The sequence below is a fragment of the Rhinopithecus bieti genome, unplaced genomic scaffold (assembly GCF_001698545.2).
Source record: "Rhinopithecus bieti isolate Rb0 unplaced genomic scaffold, ASM169854v2 scaffold_11488, whole genome shotgun sequence".
Lineage (NCBI taxonomy): Eukaryota > Metazoa > Chordata > Mammalia > Primates > Cercopithecidae > Rhinopithecus > Rhinopithecus bieti.
The window spans coordinates 300,755-319,776 of NW_016806879.1; the positions used below are offsets into that span (position 1 = coordinate 300,755).

Below are 19,022 nucleotides of genomic sequence, written 5' to 3' on the forward strand. Positions count from 1 at the left end.
TTTTTTTTTTTTTTTTTGAGACAGTCACTCTTGTTGCCCAGGCTGGAGTTCAGTGGCATGGTCTCGGCTCACCGCAACCTCCACCTCCTGAGTCCCGCTTCAAGCAGTTCTGCCTCAGCCTCCTGAGTAGCTGGGATTACAGGCACACGCCACCCTGCCCAGCTAATTTTTGTATTTTTGGTAGAGACAGGGTTTCACCATGTTGGCCAGGCTGGTCTTGAACTCCTGACCTCGTGATTCGCCCGCCTTGGCCTCCCAAAGTGCTGGTATTACAGGCTGAGCAACCGCGCCTAGCGAGTGTCACTCTTGAAGCCTGTGTCCATGCCCTGCTGCCTCCTAGAAGGTAGAGTGGTTGTAATTGTCAGCTAATATCCTGCTCAGGCCAAAGGTTACCCTTTTTTGCCCTTTGAGCTTAATTTTTATTATATCCTTTTCAGATTTTCCTGCTCTTCTGTCTTTTCCGAAGATCACTGAAGATCTCCCTGTAAATGTAACAGCTTGGGTGAAATTGGAAACCTCTAGATTGAGTCACGTTTTGAGGCATATGCAGAAACTGGTGACTGCCTTTGGTCCCCAGCTTATGGTTTTGTGTGTGGTTTTTTATGCTGTTTCTTAGTCCAGGCACAGAAGAGGGCTCTTGGCTTGGATGGGGAAACCAAGTACATAGCACGGGCTGGTAGTTGGGAGGGGATTGGGCTGTCATCTGCAGCTGAGCACATTTGACCTGCCGTTGGAGTGGGCAGTGAAGAGTTGTGGTTTAGAATCCATATGGGTGGGGATGGGCTGATGCTTGCTCAGACTCTGCTCCCTGGCAGCTCATCTTGAACTGGGTCCAAACTTGATACCTTTCTTCTGAGCCACCTGGGCTCTTGTTAGCTAGGATGTGAAAACGCTAGGTCAGCCGGTGCACTGACATGTTCCTGTAGTCCCGGCGACTTTGGTGGGGGGATGACTGAGGCCAGGAGTTGGAGGCCTTAGCAGTGCTTGCCATGATTGCAACTGAACAGCCAATGCACTCCATCCTGGGCAACACAGACCCCATCTCAAAATAAAGTGCTAGATGCAGACTTTTGTGCCTTTTAGCTTGTTGCTGGGGCCTCACTGAAGCTGTCAGACTCTTCCCAAATTCTGTTTCAAATCACACCTCTTTCTGTGGTTGTGGGACCTTCACCACCTTCCTGGTGTTTGCTCACCGTAACCTCCTGTGGCTGAAGCCTCAGATAGGAGGAAGCAAGTTGAAAGAGTAGTTTAGGTTTGAGAGGGCGTCTTGAAAGGCTCAGGAGGGAAGCCCAACTGTGAGGTGTGTGTGGGGTTCTGCTGGGTGGGCCATGGGCAGCAGCGGGCCTGGCAGCCCACATGGACTAGGCGATCTGGGCTGGGGCAGGGTCCCCTACCTCAGCCTCCCTCTGCCTGCAGGAAGAGTGAGTCATCTGCACATCCTGCCTCCAGCCCTCACTGTGGTGCAGAGTAAGAGTGGCCAGGTTGTTGTTTGAGGCCAGGCTTGCACTTGGGCGAGGGCCAGTACCCACAAGCAGGAGGAGGAGCCTCTAGAGGAGAGGGTTGTGGCCCCAGGAAGGCTGGGCCGTTGGCCTCTATACGGGGGTGGGATGTGAGGGCTCCTGTGCTGTGGTGGGTAGGGGAGAGGTTAACAGTGGAAGTTTCTAACGGCAGATGTGAGGCAGGAAAGGGGAAGCACATCTGGAGTTCTTTCTGTCCCCCGCCTCGCCCCAGGGAGGCCTGAGTCACTGCAGCAAGGGCTCTTCCCCTTCCCATCCCAGCTTGGCTCTCCATGGCTCGATGGATCCTTCCTTTTCCTTGCTTTTGCTGTGGGCAGCCAATCAGAGCCTGCGCCTGTCGATGTCTGTGGTTGCTGGGCAGTTTTCTCTTGGTTCCAGGGAGTCTCATGCCACCCAACATAGAGCTGGCGACCTGGCTCCATGGTCTAGCACGTGGCACAGAGACTGGGGTGAGGAGCAGAAAGGGAAGGGGGTGTTTGAATGGATCAGGGGCTGAGGGCAGGGCATGATCTTAGAAAACTAGGGTAAAATGAGGGAAGGGGGAGGCTATTTATCCACTTACTGGGCAAAATCTCAGAGCCTCCACAGAGGGAGGGTGAAAGAAACTGGAGAAGGGGTTGGGGCTCAGCATTGCAGTTGACTCAGATAAAATCTTTACAGAGCCTGGAGTGTGAATGGGAGGGACTGAAAGAGACTTGGTTAGTTTGTAGATAAACCAGTAGATACTGGTTATAAGCAGCTATTTATCTTAGCTGTTGGCACTTCTGCTTAAGTCACTTATTAAAAAGTTAAAAACCTTTAAAGTTCTTCCAAGAAAGACTTACATTGTTTCCTTTTTTTCATGCTCTGCTTTGAGCCGGAGCTGGACAGCTGCTGCCCTCACTGGATTGGACCCATCCCACCAGCTGCCCACATGCCCCAAATGTGCCACTTCCCCTTTTGAAAGGTGGGGGAAGCCGAGAGTGTTGAAGGGAGGGGAATGAAGTGCTTTGGAGGCTCCACCCAGTCATTTCTGAAATTAATACTGTGGTTTTCATGGCAACGGGCACTCTTTGTTATCAACTCAGAAATTTCCCTCCACACACATCAGATGGATTTTTCTGGGTGCTGTAGCTTCCCCAGCTCCCCCAGCCAGTGTGCCTATAGGGCACTGCAGGGCACTAACTTCCCCACCTGCTGTGCTCGTGTATTTTTTTTTTTTTTTTTTTTTGAGACAGAGTCTCGCTCTGTTGGCCAGGCTGGAGGGCAGTGGCATGATCTCGGCCCGCTGCGACCTCTGTCTCTCGGGCTCAAGCAATTCTTCTGCCTCAGCCTCCAGAGTAGCTGGGATTACAGGTGTGTGCCACCATGCCTGCTAATTTTTTTTGTATTTTTAGTAGAGATGGGGTTTCACCATGTTAGCCAGGCTGGACTCGAACTACGAGCTCAGGTAATCCACCCACCTTGGCCTTCCAAAGTGCTGGGATTACAGGCGTGAGCTACCGCGCCCGGCCCGCTTCTGTATGTTTGAACGTGATTCTGGGGTTCCCACCCAGTTACCATCCTCTAGTGCTGTGGAGCTCACACTGGTGCTCCTGAAAGGTTACAGAAACTGCCACCTGTTCCTGTCTGTTTGCTCCAGTCAGACTGGCATGGCTCCCAGAGCAGGCTGTTGTTTTACTCCAGGGTAATTACTGGGGTGTCCCAGTGCCTCAGCACCCAGGGGATGGGTGGAGTGGGGTATGGTGGGGGGTGCTGGAGGGCAGCGCTTCCGTCAGTTGAATCTCCCATTGGAGGGAGAATACCTTGGGCTGGTGGTACTGGCTCAGTGGTGATGTCCTGACTACCCCATCTCAGTGTTCCTGGGCTCTCTTCATTCCCTTAGGCCCCTCCCTTCTCCACCACTCCCCTTTGTTTTCTTGATTTCCTCAGGATTTCGAGGCAAGCCTACGGACTCTACCTTTTGAATACAAGATATGCAGATCGGGGGTTGGATGGTCAGTGAGGGTTTGGGGCTATCTCTGATAGGATCTCCCATGGAATGTGCCTCCACTCCCAGCTGCCCTCCCCTCTGCAGCAGGAACAGCTGTCATGTGAAGGCCTCTCTGCTGGCTCAGCCCTTTTGCAATCATCTGGCGGGCTCTGCTGGGATGGGGTGGATGGTGAGGATGGGCAGAGCCAAGGGGTGAAGGAGGGAACGTAGTAGGGCAGGGGGAGCTGTTAGAGGGTAAGGAGGGCTCTAGAGTTCAGGGCTGAGGGAAGGCTGCCAAGGTCAGGCAGGAGGGGTGGAAGGTGCTGAGCATGCCAGGGAGGTGGAATGATGAGCTTATGGTACCCATCCTGGGAGACTTTCAAGGTGGCAGGAGAGTAGGTTATAGCGGGAATCCAGGCAGTCATCCTTCAGGGAGATCCGCATTTCCCCTGACTCACAGGGGACCCATGGGGTGCTTTCCGGCTCGTCCTCCATGTGGGACCTGAGTCACCAAGACGCCTAGGGTGTTGGCTGCCCTATGGTGGCAAGTCCTGTGCCCAGCCCTGCCCTGCCCCACCCCACCCACTCCTAATGTTTACAGGGGTTAGCAAACACACCCCTTTTATCCCACTCTTCAATAGTAATTACCCGGCTCTTTGACTCAGACTTACAGAATGTACCTCTTGCAGGGACTGCCAGAGACCATCTCTAATAACCTTTTATTTTACCAGTGGGGAAACTGGAGCCCAGAGAGGCGAAGTGACTTATCAAGGGGGCATCTGAGCTTTTCCACAATCCTTGCAGTTACTCACTGAGTCACTTCTGCTCCAAAGCTGAGCAGGAGGATGCTTCCCTCAAACGCCAAGGGATAAGGGTGGTGGACACAGCACGCCAGGTGTGGAGGGGCAGGGAAAGCGAGGCATCTAAAGGCTTCCTGTGCCCGTAGCTTGGTAAGGGTAGCTTGGTAAGGAGTGTGGAAGTGGAGCCAGCCCTGGGGCCAGGGTCAGATGTAGCGATCCAAGTCCTGGGGCGGGCACGGGGCACAGAGTGTAACAGAGGCGGGACTTCGAGTGACAGGAACCTCAACTATGTGGTGACTCAGGCTCTGGGCAGCCAGGCCCTTCCTTCCCTGCTCAGCCTGATCTCCTTTAAGAACTGTAAGCAGAGGAGAGAGGGAAACCCAGGCTGGTCTCTCTTTCCCCAGGAAGCTGGGGGAAAGGTAGAGGAAGTTGGAAAGGACGGGAGAAAAGCAGATTCCAAGAAGGGGGCGAGGAGGTGGTGTTCCCCGCTTCCTCGGCCCCTCCCTCCCTGCTCCCCGCTGGGGAGGGGAGCTGGCTGGGGCGTTGGCTGCTCCGTTTACTCCAACTCCCTCCCTCAGCTCCTGTTTACAACTCAGCCCGCCCAGTCCTTAGCTCAGTGCTGAGCTCTTCTGTTTTCTCTCTCTCCCTCCCTCCTTCCTTCACAGCCTCAGACAGTCATGTCTTGTCACTTCTACTCCTTAACCTGGGGTCCGCGTCTCCTCTTCTTGCCCTACAGCATCCCCACACCCCTAACTCTCTGCCTGAAATCCAGCCGTGACCCGTGTGTCCACCTGTCCCACTCTCCCTGCCCAATTCCTTTCCCTTCTGCCTGCCTGGACAGTCTTTCTTTGCCTTCTTTCCTCCCAGACGGTACACTGGAGACAGCCTCATGCCTCTTATTCTCTAACCAGCTTTAACTTGGGTTCTGCTTCGGCTTGAAGATTTCATTAGGACTGAGTGTAATTGGAGAGTTTCTGTGTATCAGAGCTCTCTGATCTAAGAAATTCAGGAACTCCTTATTTGAAACTTCAAGTTTAAATACAGGCTGGGATTTGAATTGAGCTGGGGAAGGATGATTTTACTTGGCTTTATATTTTGGGATAGGGTTAAGGGTTTGGGGCTTGAGAATTGCTTAGGAAATGATGTTTGGATTCCAGAATCACCAGATAGATTTGCTGTTAGACGGGGCTGGGGGTGGGGGCAATGACAGATCAGGAAGTGACGGAAGTGAGTGGAGAAGGGCCTGTTTGGCAGGGATGCTAATCCCTGGGCTGGTGTGTGTATGGGGTGGAGGTGGGGTCTGGGAGATCCCAGATGGTGCTAAGAAGGGTTAACAGTCATTTCTCTGCTTCTTTTTTTTCTGAGACAGAGTTTTGCTCTTCTTGCCCAGGCTGGAGTGCAGTGGTGCAATCTTGGCTCACTGTAACCTCCGCCTCTCGGGTTCAAGCAACTCTCCTGCCTCAGCCTCCTGAGTAGCTGGGATTACAGACGTGTGTCACCATGTCCAGCTAATTTTGTATTTTTAATAGAGACGGGGTTTCACCAGGTTGGTCAGGCTGGTCTCGAGCTCCTGTCCTCAGGTGATCCACTCGCCTTGGCCTCCCAAAGTGCTGGGATTACAGGTGTGAGCCACCAGGTACAGCCCATTTCTCTGCTTCTAAGAATATCATGCAAAAGGACCTTCATGGGGGGAAAAGTCTGCTTCTAAAGAGACTGCAAACAGACCACACACTTCATTTCCCTTCTGGGATCAGAAACTGAGATTACTCTTTGAGCAGTCAACCTCTTTTCTTCCTTGTAACATGCTGATTTCAGAAAAGGGGACTGTGGAGAGAAGGGAGGGGAAGGGGAATCCCCTGGCCAGGGGCCTGCCCACAGAGCTCCCCTTTGTGGTTACTATGGAAACAGGCATAATAGGAACAAAATAGAGGCATGTTGCCTGGCAACAGAAGAGCCCAAGGTTCATTACAGACACGCGCGGGCACACACACACAAACTAACACATACACAGACACACAAAACACGTACATATCAGGGAACCTCCCCTACTCCCCAGGGAGGGAGTGTCACTTCTGGGGAAACTGGGGTGTCCCTGTGATGACAAGTCCTAGAGCTCATCCAGCTTTGGCAGTGTGTGTGGAGGACCGTGGTACCAGCTGCCTCTGAACAGTGGTGGAGCACCAGCGGCAGGGCTGACCTCCCTCTTATAAGAGGAAAGCCTTTACTTAGTATCACAGAGGAGTCTAAACCTTCAAGAAGGATGGAGGTTTTCTTTGCAAAGTAGGGACCAAAGGAACTCCTTATAAAACATGGTGTGTAAAAATAAACAAACAAACAAAAAGCAGGCCAGGTATGGTGGCTCACGCTTGTAATCCCAGCACTTTGGGAGGCTGAGGCAGGCGGATCATGAGGTCAGGAGTTCGAGACCAGCGTGGCCAGCATGGTGAAACCCCGTCTCTACTAAAAATACAAAAATTAGCCAGGCGTGGTGGTGCGTGCCTGTACTCCCAGCTACTTGGGAGGCTCAAGCAGGAGAATCGCTTGAACCCAGGAGGCAGAGGTTGCAGTGAGCCAAGATGAGCCAAGATCATGTCACTGCACTCCAGCCTGGACGACAGAGCTAGACTCCATCTCAAAACAATAACAAACACCCAACAACAACAACAACAACAAACACCCAAACCATAGTGTGTCGGAGAGTGCTGGCAGGGGAGTAGCTGTGTAAAATACCTGGTAGAAAAGATAACTCCAATTCTCTCAAGGCATAGGACCTCCAAGGAATTCAAAGGACAAGGTAAAGGGGTATCAGAGCCGTTTGCTCCTGAACTGAGATTTTTGCTGGGATTCCATCTTGCCAAGGTCTCTATTGCTTCCACCACCACCACAGTTCCCCCACCCCATGTTGGACACACAATAAATGTTTGGGTAGCTGCAAGAAAGACCCACAAGTAGGGGAATTGCTCCCTGGGGGCTGAGAGCCAGAGGAAGCTGTGACAGCCTGGGATGCAGGATGCCATCTACTGTAGAAAAGGCAAGGGCTTTGGAGCCAGTTATACCTGGAGTTCGTTCATTCATTTGAAACATGCTCTTGAGTGATTGCTATGTGTCAGTCACTGCTCTAGGCATGAGGGGCTGGGGTGCAGTGGTTCACACCTATAATCCCAGCACTTTAGGAGGCTGAGGTGGGAGGATTGCTTAAGCCCTTGAGTTCAAGACCAGCCTGGGCAACATAGTGAGGCTCTATCTCTACCAAAAAAAAAAAAAAAAAAAAAACACACACACACACAGCTGAGCATGATGGTGTGCGTCTGTAGTCCCAGCTACTTGGGAGACTAAGGTGGGAGGATCACTTGAGCTTGGGAGGTTGAGGCTGCAGTGAGCCATGAATGCTCCACTGCACTCCATCCTGGGTGACAGAGTGAGACTGTCTCAAAACAAACAAACAAAAACAACAACAAAAATCAGTTAATCTAGGCACAAAACATACAGCAGAGAAAAAGAACCCTGTCCTCATGAGGCTTAAATGCTAGTGGAAGCTTTGACTCTTGCCTCTGTGAGTTGTGTGATTTTAGGTAAATCACAAACCCTCTCTAAGGCCATTCCTCACTAAGTGCCTCCCTCTCAGGGTGTGCACGGATTAAATGAGCTGACAGATGAAAGTAGCTCCTGGCAAGGTGGCTCATGCCTGCAATCCCAGCACTTTGGGAGGCTGAAGTGGGCGGAGATCACCTGAGGTCAGGAGTTCGAGACCAGCCTGGCCAACATGGTGAAACCCCATCTCTACTAAAAAATACAAAAATTAGGCTGGGCGGGGTGGCTGAAGCCTGTAATCCCAGCACTTTGGGAGGCCGAGACAGGCGGATCACGAGGTCAGGAGATCGAGACCATCCTGGCTAACACGGTAAAACCCCGTCTCTACTGAAAATACAAAACTAGCCGGGCGAGGTGGCGGGCGCCTGAGTCCCAGCTACTCGGGAGGCTGAGGCAGGAGAATGGCGTGAACCCGGGAGGCGGAGCTTGCAGTGAGCTGAGATCCGGCCACTGCACTCCAGCCTGGGCGACAGAGCGAGACTCCGTCTCAAAAAAACAAAACAAACAAACAAACAAAATACAAAATTAGCCAGGCATGGTGGCGCATACCTGTAATCCAGCTGCTTGGGAGACTGAGGAAGGAGAATCACTTGAACCTGGGGGGGAGATTGCAGTGAGCCGAGATCACGCCACGGCAGTCCAGGCTTAGCAACAGAGCGAGACTCTCTCTCAAAAAACAAAACAAAACAAAAAAAACCACGAAAGTAGCTGCTGCAGGATCAGACACAATCATTATTAAGGTAGTTTTGCGAGGGAGTGTGGGGGAGGCTACACCAGTGGGCAGAAGGAGAGGAGTTGGCAGAAGTTTCTGAAAGTGTGTGTGTCTCCATTTATACCACTGAAAACTTTGGAAAATATTCCCCTCCCCTGGGCCGAGGCAGCGGTCTTAGGAAACCCCAGCTCTGTTCCAGCCTGCAGGATCATTTTTTTGGTTTTGTTTTAGATGGAATCTTGCTCTGTTGTCAGACTGGAGTGCAGTGGCATGATCTCAGCTCACTGCAACCTCCGCCTCCTGGGTTCAAGCAATTCTCCTGCCTCAGCCTCCCAAGTAGCTGGGACTACAGGCGTGCACCACCATGCCCGGCTAACTTTTGTGTTTTTAGTAGAGACGAGGTTTTACCATGTTGCCCAGGCTGGTGTCGAACTCCTGAACTCAGGCGATCCGCCTGCCTCGGCCTCCCAAAGTGCTAATTTTGTATTTTAGTAAAACGGGGTTTCACCATGTTGGCCAGGATGGCCTTGATCTCTTGACCTTGTGATCCACACCCCATTGGCCTCCCAAAGCGCTGAGATTACAAGCGTGAGCCACTGCGCCTGGCCAGGATCCTGGTTTTTTTAGAGGGTAGGGTTGAGGTTAAACTTTCTCTAGCCCTCCAGTCTGGAATGGGACAAGAGCCAGTCCCCAGAAGTACCCCCCACCAGGTAATCTTGACACTCATACCCCTGAATAAAGTACCTGGACAGTGATCTCTGCTTTGGGACTGCTTCAAAAACCAACCCCTCCCTCCTGCCTTCTTGCCTGTTGACCAAGAGGGTGGCCAGAACAAACAATGGAGCAGATAAGTTGGCTCTGAGCCTGGGACTCTGGCCTCTGCTGTTTGGATCCTGGGGGGCCGATCTAGCCCAGTCGAGGCGAAGGCACAGCGTCCACGCCTTTCCGTGCTCTTCTTCCTTTTCTGCGCCAGCAGCCCCCCAGGCCCCGTTGGCTCTTTTTGCAGCTACCCTATGTTTCCAACCTAGGTGTAAATCAACTCCTGTTTTAATATGCACCAGGAACATTTGCTCTTTTGAGGTATGAGATGATGATTCCTTCCATAAAGTTAAAAATCCTTTGGTAAACTGTTAACAATGGTTACTTTTGGGGAGAGGGACTGTGATAGGGGAGGAGGGAGACATCTGTATTTTATTGTATTTTTTTTTTTTCAGATGGAGTCTCGCTCTGTCACCAAGGCTGGAGTGCAGTGGCACGATCTTGGCTCACTGCAACCTCCGCCTCCCAAGTTTAAGGGATTCTCCTGCCTCAGCTTCCCTAGCAGCTGGGATTACAGTCCGCACCACCATGCCCTGCTAAATTTTGTATTTTTAGTCGAGGCGGGGTTTCACTATGTTGGCCAGGCTGGTCTCGAACTCCTGAGCTCAAGTGATCCACCTGCCTTGGCTTCCCAAAGTGCTGGAATTACAGGTGTGAGGCATCGTGCCTGGCCTTGGTGTGTGTGTGTGTGTGTGTGTGTGTGTGTGTGTGTGTGTGTTTTTGAGACGGAGTCTCGCTCTGTCACCCAGGCTGGAGTGCTGTGGCCGGATCTCAGCTCACTGCAAGCTCCGCCTCCCGGGTTCACTGCCATTCTCCTGCCTCAGCCTCCCAGGTAGCTGGGACTACAGGCGCCACCACCTCGCCCGGCTAGTTTTTTTGTAGTTTTTAGTAGAGACGGGGTTTCACCGTGTTAGCCAGGATGGTCTCGATCTCCTGACCTCGCGATCCGCCCGTCTCGGCCTCCCAAAGTGCTAGGATTACAGGCTTGAGCCACCGCGCCCGGCCATGTGTGTGTTTTTTAAAGAGCTCCATAGTTCAAAAGTTTTAGATTTGTTTTCTTTAAATAAGGTAGGTGCTAGGAAAGGGGTGCAGAACAAAATGGGGGAGGAGGTGATTCTTGGGAAAGTCTGAGTCTGTGACTGTGTGCTTGGGATGTGTTGTGGCGAGGCTGCCTCTGCCATGGGGTTGAGTCATTATCTGGGCACCTGTGTGTGTATATTAGAGAGAGTGAGAGAAAATGCTGGTGCCCAAGTCTCTGCTTTGTGTTTTCACATGTCTCTGCCTGTCTGGATGTCTGCACATGCGGCTCCACCTTTCTGTGTCCATTATATGAGTGCCCATGTCTGTGGCTCCTCTGGCTGTCTCTTCCCTCCCCCACGGTCCCTACCCTGTGCCGGTAACTGGACCTGGACACAGCCCCCAGGGCTGGCAGCAGAGTTGACTGCTGGGTATTTTTAGCCTGTAAACATGTTTGCCATTTCAGAGGACAGGGCCGAGCTGGTCTCAGCTCCAGCCCACTCATGATCTTGCAGCAAGGAGGGCGCTCCCGCCTGGGCCAGGTCTCCCCAGTTCCCCAGCCTGGGGTCTCTCTTTCCTAGCATTTGGGAAGGAGGGGAAACTGGCTTGGAGTGGGCAGTGGGTGGCCACCTAGGAGGGAGGATAAGAGGACGCCTGCGGGAGTCCTGAGAAAGGGAGTGTGGAGGGGAGTGTGTAGCCAGAAGGCCCCCGCACCCCATCATTAAGCGTTTAATAAAATCTCGATGTAGTTAGAAGTGGCTGTGGGAAATGGCTGTAAATTGGGAGACTCAGCGTCCCGCAAGTGGAGGGCGGGGGAGGGGCGCGCAGAGAAGGAATGGGAGGCAGAGGAAGCGCAGGGGCTCCGGCTCCTGGGGGCGGGAGTCTGGAAAGGAAGGTGGGCGTCAGGTCCGCTCTCCAGCGCCCGCAGGCCTCACCCACGTATGCCCGCGGCCTGCGCAGCACCGCGGTGCGCGGGGCACTGGTGACGCCGGCTCCTGGGGGTGGGAATCCAAGGCAGCTCTGTGCGGGTAGGGACGGAAGGGCCCCGAGAAAGAGGGAAAGCGAGAAATGGGCGCGGCTGCATGGAGCTTGGGAACCAAGCAAGTAGGCTGCGGCCTGGGATCTGAAGTGTAGTTGCCTAAGCTGAGAGAAAACTCAAAGGTCCGGATCAGGCTGACGGTCGCGGCTGAATCACCCAAGCCCCTAGCCGCCTTCAGAGCCCCCAGGCCCTTCCTGCAAAATAAGTTGATTCGCAGTTCCAGCTGTGAGGGCGAGCCCAGGGAGCCTGCGGGAGTTTCTTGCCAATGAAGCCACACATTGCACATGTTGGACAGCAGATCCAGGTCCGGGACAGGATAGGGGACAGTGGATGGGGGGAGGGGGGAAAGAACGTCCCCGCGTCCCCCAGCGGCCCCCCTCCCCCAGCAGCCCACTCCCGGGTCCCTCCAGGGTCTGCCCCGCTCGCCAGTTCTAGCCCCGCTCCGGCCCCGCCCGGCCCCGCCCTCTCCCCACAGCTCTGGGCAGACCCGCCCGCCCGAGCCGGAGTTACAAGAGCCGCCTCCGCGCACGGGGGCCCGGCCACTCGGCGCTGCTCTGCCGCGGGGACTGCACCGCCCGCCCTGCCAGACCCGCCCGGAACGGGGCTCGTCGCCGCCAGTAGCCGCAGCACCGCAGCCTTGGGCCTCGCGCCGGCTATGGCTGTGCCCCGGGGCTGAGCCCTCAGGTAGGGGCGCCAGGCGCACCGTGGCGCCATCGGGGTCCGGGGCACCAAAGGCGGGTGGGGGGAGGTGGGTTGCGGGGCTCCGGCAGGGCGCGTTGTTGGGAGTGTCACTGTGAAGATTCAAGCAGTTTGGAGCAAGCGGGGCCACCCGGGGAGGCGACGCGTCGCTCTCTGGGAGCGGAGTTCTGCCTCCAGAGTTGGGGCTCAAGTTGGTTAAAGTTGGAAAATCGCTTCGAAGTGCTTTGCTCCACTCTGTATTTCTACGGAGGGCGGACTTTTGGCTCCACTACAGGCAGGGTGCTCTGTTCCGGGCCTGGTGGCCTCTGTCCCACCTCCTCTCCCTGCATGGGGCGGTGGCTCGGGGGCTGCTCCTTTCGTATCCCATGTTTACTGGAGGGGAAATTTCCGAGATCGCCGCCGCGCCTCCGCGACCCCGCGCCGTGCGCCCCCTCGGCTGTCCTTCCGCGCTCTCTGCACCTCCGCCCCTAACCGCGTCCCGAGTCGTCCAGGCCCCACCCTGTTCTGTACCACCAGCCCCTCAGCCTCCTCCAGCTGCCCCGCCCTAGCCTTGCCCCTCCGTGTTCCCCGCTCCAGAAAACCTTCTTCCTCTTGGGCCGCGGAGCCTGGAAGTTTGCAATGCGCCTCCCAGCGGGATGGGTGGGGAGGGGGACATAATTAGGAAGATTCCTACGCTGAGGTGGGCGAGGAGGGGGCTGCTCTGCAGCGGCCCAGTCCTCGGGACCGCCCCTTCCCCTCGGGAGGCGGCGCTTTCCCCCACCCCACTCCCAAACCCGTCCGGGCGGGATGGCCCCCCGCCCCAGCGCCTGGCCCGGCGCCAGCAGCCTGAGGAATGTGGTGGTTGGAGCCGGTGACTAATTCAAACCAGAACTCGGGGAGGAGTGGTGAGGGGCAAAGGGGAGGAGGAAGGGGCTGTGTGTGGGAGTTGGGGGCAGGAGCCGGGCTTGGCGTGGGAGGAGGGCTAAGCTGCGCTCGCTGGAACCCTGCGCTCCAGCGGTGCGCGCCAGGAGAGGGGGCCCGAGGCGAGGTCTCGCCTGGAGTTGGAAAGGCAGCGTGCTTAGGGTGTGTGCAGAGCTGTGTTATGTAAGGCTTTCCCATGCAAGGAGGGGTTTGCGGTGTGCCAGGGCCTGGGCCGCCCCTGGCAGGGCTGGTCGCCCCCCAGCAGTGCCGAGGCCGGGATGTGGGGGCGCAGCCCCTTGGCGGCTCTGACCATGAGGGACTCCGGGGGCCCAAACAGGGCTGGCTGTGCCTCTTGCTGGGAGGGGTGCGGAGGGGGCACATGAGTGTTTTCAGCAGTAGCCGAGCCCAGACAACCAGGTGGGGAACGGCTCTGGCCCCTCTGCACAACGAGGCCACAGAGGGTTGTGTGCGATGTGTGTGCTTGCCGGTTTCGCAGGGTGTGGCTCCCGCCGCGGCGACCGTGGCGGTGAGGTGCTCCCAGGGAACGCGCGGTCGCTGCAGAGTGCCCTGCTCTGTGGAGGGGATTTATGGGAAGGCAGTGTGGGAACCTTCCAATCAGTCAGGTCCTTAGAGAATGACCCGGAGTCTCCGGAGGAAAAGCGTCCTAGATATCTTCCTCTGTGTCTCCAGCACAGCGCTGGGCGCTCGGTAAATACTGGTTTCGAACCCGTCTTCATGAGAATCCAACCTCGGATTGTAGGGCTCCTGCTCTCTGCTTGCCCTTCCCAGCACAGCGTAGAGCATAGTAGGTGTTGGGTTGATTTTGTGGAATACAGTGAGGGGCTGTAGCAGTGAAGTTGAGAGAGTGGGGGAAAGCATTTAAGGGCCCCTGCACCTATACTGGCTGTAATTCAGGGGAGCAGATCTCGCTTTCATCCCCGCCCCATGAGGGAAATCCCAGGGGCAGGGTGTGGCACTCACTTCCTTTCAGAAGCTGAATGTGGGGAAGCTTCCTTCTCCTGTCCTTAGGGACAGAGGCTGGCCACCCCCCACCGCGTGGATGGTGGCGTGTGCAGAATGGGGAGGACAGGGGAGCCCCCGAGTTAAGGGCACCTCTTTGCTCTGAGCTGTGAGCTGTAGGGTGAGGGAGGGTGGGAGAGGAGCTAGGAGGGTGAGAGTGGAGCTAGGAGAGGTTGCAGGGTTTGGGGGCCGTGGGAATGTGGGTTAGAAGGTGTCTGAGCCCCTCTCTAAAGCCTTTGTCCCTAAGAGGTTATGCACAGGGACACTGGTCAGAGAACAGGGACACATGGGGAGCCACATAAGTCATGCGGACTGATATGGAGGCCACCAGCAGCGATTCAGGGCTCCTGGTCTGGGAACTCCTTGCGGAGCCGACCCCTCGGAGCTGAGGACTTGTGCCAGCCAGACGTGGTCCAGGGCCCGGGGTGGGACACAGGGACCTGTTGAGGGAGAAGGTCCAGCGTCAGCCCAGGGCAGGGAGTCGGCTGGGGGTCCCTGGAGTCATCTTAGCCCTTGGGAAGTCCTGGGGAAAGGTGGCAGTGCTGCCAGGCTGGATTCTTTTGCTCGACTTGGAATTGGCGGGTGGGTCCTGGCAGAGCCGGTCACCCTGAGCCTGAGGAGCTGGTTTGAGGGGTTGGGGCAAAGCCGTGCGGGCGGAGTGGTGTGTGGGGCTCTGGGGTGTGGTCACCACCTTCTTCAGAACTTGGGAACCGCCTGGAGACAGACAGAGAGACAGACCGGGAGAGCTAGTCCTACTCCTCACGGAACGGTGTGGCTCTCTTCCCCACCATTCCGGAGGCCCCGAAGTTTCTCCCCGGAGCTGGGCTGTGCACACTTAGGTTTGAGGAAGGGTGATGGCCGCTGGGGAGGATTTAGAATGTGCCGCTTGGGCGGTGGCAGTGGCGGGGATCTAGGGCCTTCTTCCTTCTCTTTGTCCCCATGGGTTCATCCGGGCTGGCATTTCCCTGGGCTCAGGCCATCCGGTGGGCTCTCAAGGCTTCCTGAGCACGAGCAATTTCCAGCATTCCTGGGTGTGTCCAAGGGAGTGTGGGGCCACAGGAGGATTCCGAAGGAATGAAGCTCCTTTTCCTCCCTGCTGGCCTCAGTTCCCACCAGGGCTATGGCTGGGCTGTCCCTGGCAGTCTTAGGCAGGTCACTGTTAGCATTGCAGGTGTCGTCCCACTGTGGCTTTAGGTCCTTGTGACCACATGTCACAGCTTGTGTCTCTGAGTGAGGTGTGTGTCATTGCCTGTGAGGGCGTCCCACTGCTTGTGAATGAGGGTCTTCCCCTTGTGGCGTGCCTGGATGTGTCACCTCTGCCTGCATTGTCGTGGGGCTTGGAGGCAGAGGATGGCAGTGGCATTCTGCGCTGGTGGTGGAGGTTTCCTGCGGGCCCGTAGGGGTTGTAGGTAAGGACTGAAGTGAGTTTCTGGGTCCTGGACAGGTCCGCACCCGCGGTTTGTGTCCAGAGGCCTTTGGGAGGTGGAGGACAGCCTTGGGGGTGCAGGCCCCAGCTGAACAGGTTAAGCAAGGCACTGCGCACGGCCTGTCAGGGAGGGGCATCCTGCCTGGTCCCCGGGGGGCTGGAGCGGAGGTTCTGGGGGAAGGGGAAGTGCCTGGAGCTGATCCCGTCTACAGCTACGTGTCCTGGCGGGCCAGGGGCAGCTCTTTGGCGACAGAGCCAGCCTGGCCCCACGCCCCTGCAGTAGCGTGGTCCGACCGCTGGGGGGAGAGCAAGCAGCGCCCTCCCTAGATCCCGGCCTTGGGTGGGGCAGACAGGCAGCTCCCAAACTGTAATCTACCCCATAGGGCAAGACCAAGCGTTCTGCTCCACCCCCTCTCCTATAGGACGCCACCCTCAGAGTTGGTTCTTAATCCCAGGGGTCCTGGGTAAAGGCCCACACTTCCCTGCTTGTGTGTTCAGGTGTGGGGACTCCCCACTGGATAATATGCTGTCCCCAGCCCCCTTTCACAAGGAGTGCAGAGAGTCCCTCCTGGCCAGGGAGGGAAGAGGAATCTCCGTCTCTGCTGGAAGTGAGAGCCTGGAGCTTCGGGGCTTCCGAACTCACTGGAGCATGGGAGGGGCTGAGAGATGGAGAGAGAGATGGAGAAAAGCGTCACAGCGAGTCAGAAAACAACCAGCTGGCTGCGGTCGGGGTGTAGGGGCTGCCCTGGAAGTCAGCATGATGTGAGGGGCCAGGGGAAGGGGGTGATGGGGAGGGGAGGGCTGGAATGACAAAGCTGGAAAAACTTCTCCTGGTGGGAGTTGTGACTGGGCTGGTTCCTCCCTCTCCTAAGGGCAGGGAGCAGGGAGGAGGCCAGGCAGGTGCACACACAGAGGGGGAGATGCAGGCTCAGGGGACATAAGCACCAGGTGAACAGGTGTAGGGGCCTCCAGGACAACTGTCTGTTATGAGCAGGTGAAGGCTGGCTGGGGCTGCAGGCTGCCCTGGTTGTGTAGAGTGGAGAATGGGGCTGAGGGTCTCCGTGTGCTCATGGTGTGTGTGTGTGTGTGTGTGTGTGTGTGTGTGTGTGTGTGTGCGTGTGTGCTTGTGTGCTTTTCCCTGAAGGTGCCCAAGTTGCATGTGTCTTGCAACATGTTCATCTAATTCTTCTTGGTAATTCCACCTCCCAAATCTGCACCCCCTCCCTGCATGCTGCCCAGAATCAGCTAGGTGGGTTTGTAAAAGTCCTCAATGTTGGCTTAGACTCTGAGATGTCTGCGCACTTCTGCTCCAGTTAGAATGGGGCATAATGTGTTTTCCTAAACAAGCCTGGCAGCTGCATCCTTGGGGGACCATTGGAGGGTCAGGCCCTGGAAGGGATGTCAACCCTGTGTTTCTCCTTGTTCCTTTGGAACGAGGGTCTGCGTGTCATGACTGTCTCCATCTCCTAGAAGTGGAGATGCTTGTCTTGGCTCTGCCTGCCTCTAGCATGAGTCTGGTGCCGGTTAAGCCCCAGAAGGAGATGGTTCTTTTGTCTCCCACCTGCTGGGGCCCAAGAGAAATCTAGGTCGAAGTGAGTTGGGTGCTGGGCAGCTCAGGATCCTGACCCCCTCAGGCCCGAGCCTCAGTAAGCCCCAGAAGCAAAAGGCCCCTCATATGCAGAGCCCTGGGATGCCTGGGACGGTCCATTCTGGGTCTGCAGCCCACAGGTTGGGCTGGGTTGAGGCTGGAGTATGGGGAAGGGGGTTTGGAGGTCTCTGTCTCTGCATCTTCCTGTCGTTGTCCCTCTAGCTCTCACTCCAGTGTAGGTCTCTCTTCTGTGCATCTGCCTCTGTGGGTTCTCCTGTGTGTCATCCCGTGTATTTCCTTGTGCCTTCATCCCTCTGCTGGGCAAAGACCGTTGGCCTTGGGGGTCAGGGACTCTTGGGCTTGCATTTCCACTCTCTCACGCTTGGGCAAGTAGTGTTATCTCCTGGGCCTGTTTCCACATCTCTGCAATAAGGATATTAGCTCTTTTCACACAGCATCATCATTTGGGGTTGAATGAGAACCCAGGCATGGGATGTTGCCAACAACACAGTCCGTGACACACAAGAATGCTCTGCAGAATTCTCTTTCTCTCTACTTGTGTGTGGGTTTTTTTTTCTTTCAACACGAACTTTTTGTTCCTCTTTGCCTCCTGATGAGTGTTTGTGAGAGCAGGGCATGCTGTCCGCTGGGTGTGCCTTTCTGAACAGCCTCCCTCTCCTCCTGGTTCCGGACGTTGGGGGCTTCCCCACTGGTAGGGTCTCTGACTCTGGGCGTGAGTCCTGTCGTTCCTGGGATGAGAACTGCTTCTCTTTGGCCTTGTGTGTGTGGTGGGCTGACTGACCCTTGTGCGTGCCGCCGTGCTGGGTGGAAGTTTCACTGTGGCTGGTGCCTCCCTACCACGGATGGGGTGATGTTCTTCCCCTCGGAGGGTTGCCTCCTGTGTCCCACCTGTGCTGGGTGGATGCCTTGTCGTGGGCCCCTGTGGTGTGTATCTTGTCCTCAGGTTTGGTGCATTTGGGCACAGAGGCCTGTGGCCTGTCTCTGGGGGAGTGTGTGTATCAATTCCTGTCATCTCCACGCTGACGCTGGCTGCAGGGCTGTCTCTAGCTGCTGCAACAATTGGCCTGGTTTCCATCCTGGCTGTCTTTATACTGGCTCGCCCCGGGAAGGGGTACTGTTCTCCGAGGGCAGTGGAGGAAGGAGCCTACTCTGGAGGTCACCCCTGGCAGAGGCCATCTGCTGGGGTCAAGAATCTGCTTCCTGGAGTTCGCCTGCTTCTACTTGGCGTCGTGCCCAATCACAGGGTATGGGCAGAGCCCTGCTGCTCGGCACATCCTCTTTGCAGCTTTGAAGTGACAGGATGGGCTGTTCTCTCGCTGCTTCTAGCCTGATTTATAGCCTGTCCCACAGTGTCAGGCATGCGTGCTCTCACCTTTGCAGCTGGAGTGGCCTCACCATCTCACTCTTTTCTGCCCTCCAAGCAATATTCTGCCTTAGGGAGTCTCCACTCTGGCCCTGCTCCTTCTTTTTTTATTAAAAAAAATTAAGTTTTTATTTTTTATAGAGATAGGGTTTTGCCATGTTGCCCAGGCTGATCTCAAACTCCTGGGCTCAAGCATTCAGTGTGCCTCGGCCTCCCAAAGTGCTGGGATTACAGGCATGAGCCAGCGCGCCTAGCTCTGCCCCGTTTCTTCCTATCATGAGGGAGGCTGTTGGGTGGACCACCGGGCTGGGTGCTAGCAGGCTCTGGGACTAGGGCCCCAGAACACTCCCATTCTCTCAGTTCTCTGGACCTTACTTTCTCCATCCTTAAGTAACAGGCAGTGCCATCCCATAAAACTCTCGGCAGTGGGGGAAGTGTTCTGTGTCCATGCTAATATAGTAGCCAGTAGCTACATGTGGCTGTTAAGCTCTTGAAATGTGGCTAGTGCAGCCAATGAGCTAAAATTTTAATTTAACTGAATTTTAATTGATTAAATTTG

The 19,022-nt window shown here is 55.7% G+C and overlaps 1 protein-coding gene across 1 annotated transcript in view; it reads left to right on the forward strand.

Moving 5' to 3' along the window:
- Nucleotides 1-11,929: 11,929 nt before the first annotated feature.
- AHNAK (AHNAK nucleoprotein) overlaps nucleotides 11,930-19,022 on the forward strand; it is a 31,633-nt gene continuing 24,540 nt past the window's right edge. Inside the window, 1 exon segment of the mRNA XM_017878381.1 lies at nucleotides 11,930-12,130. The gene's annotated coding sequence lies outside the window, so the exon portion shown is untranslated.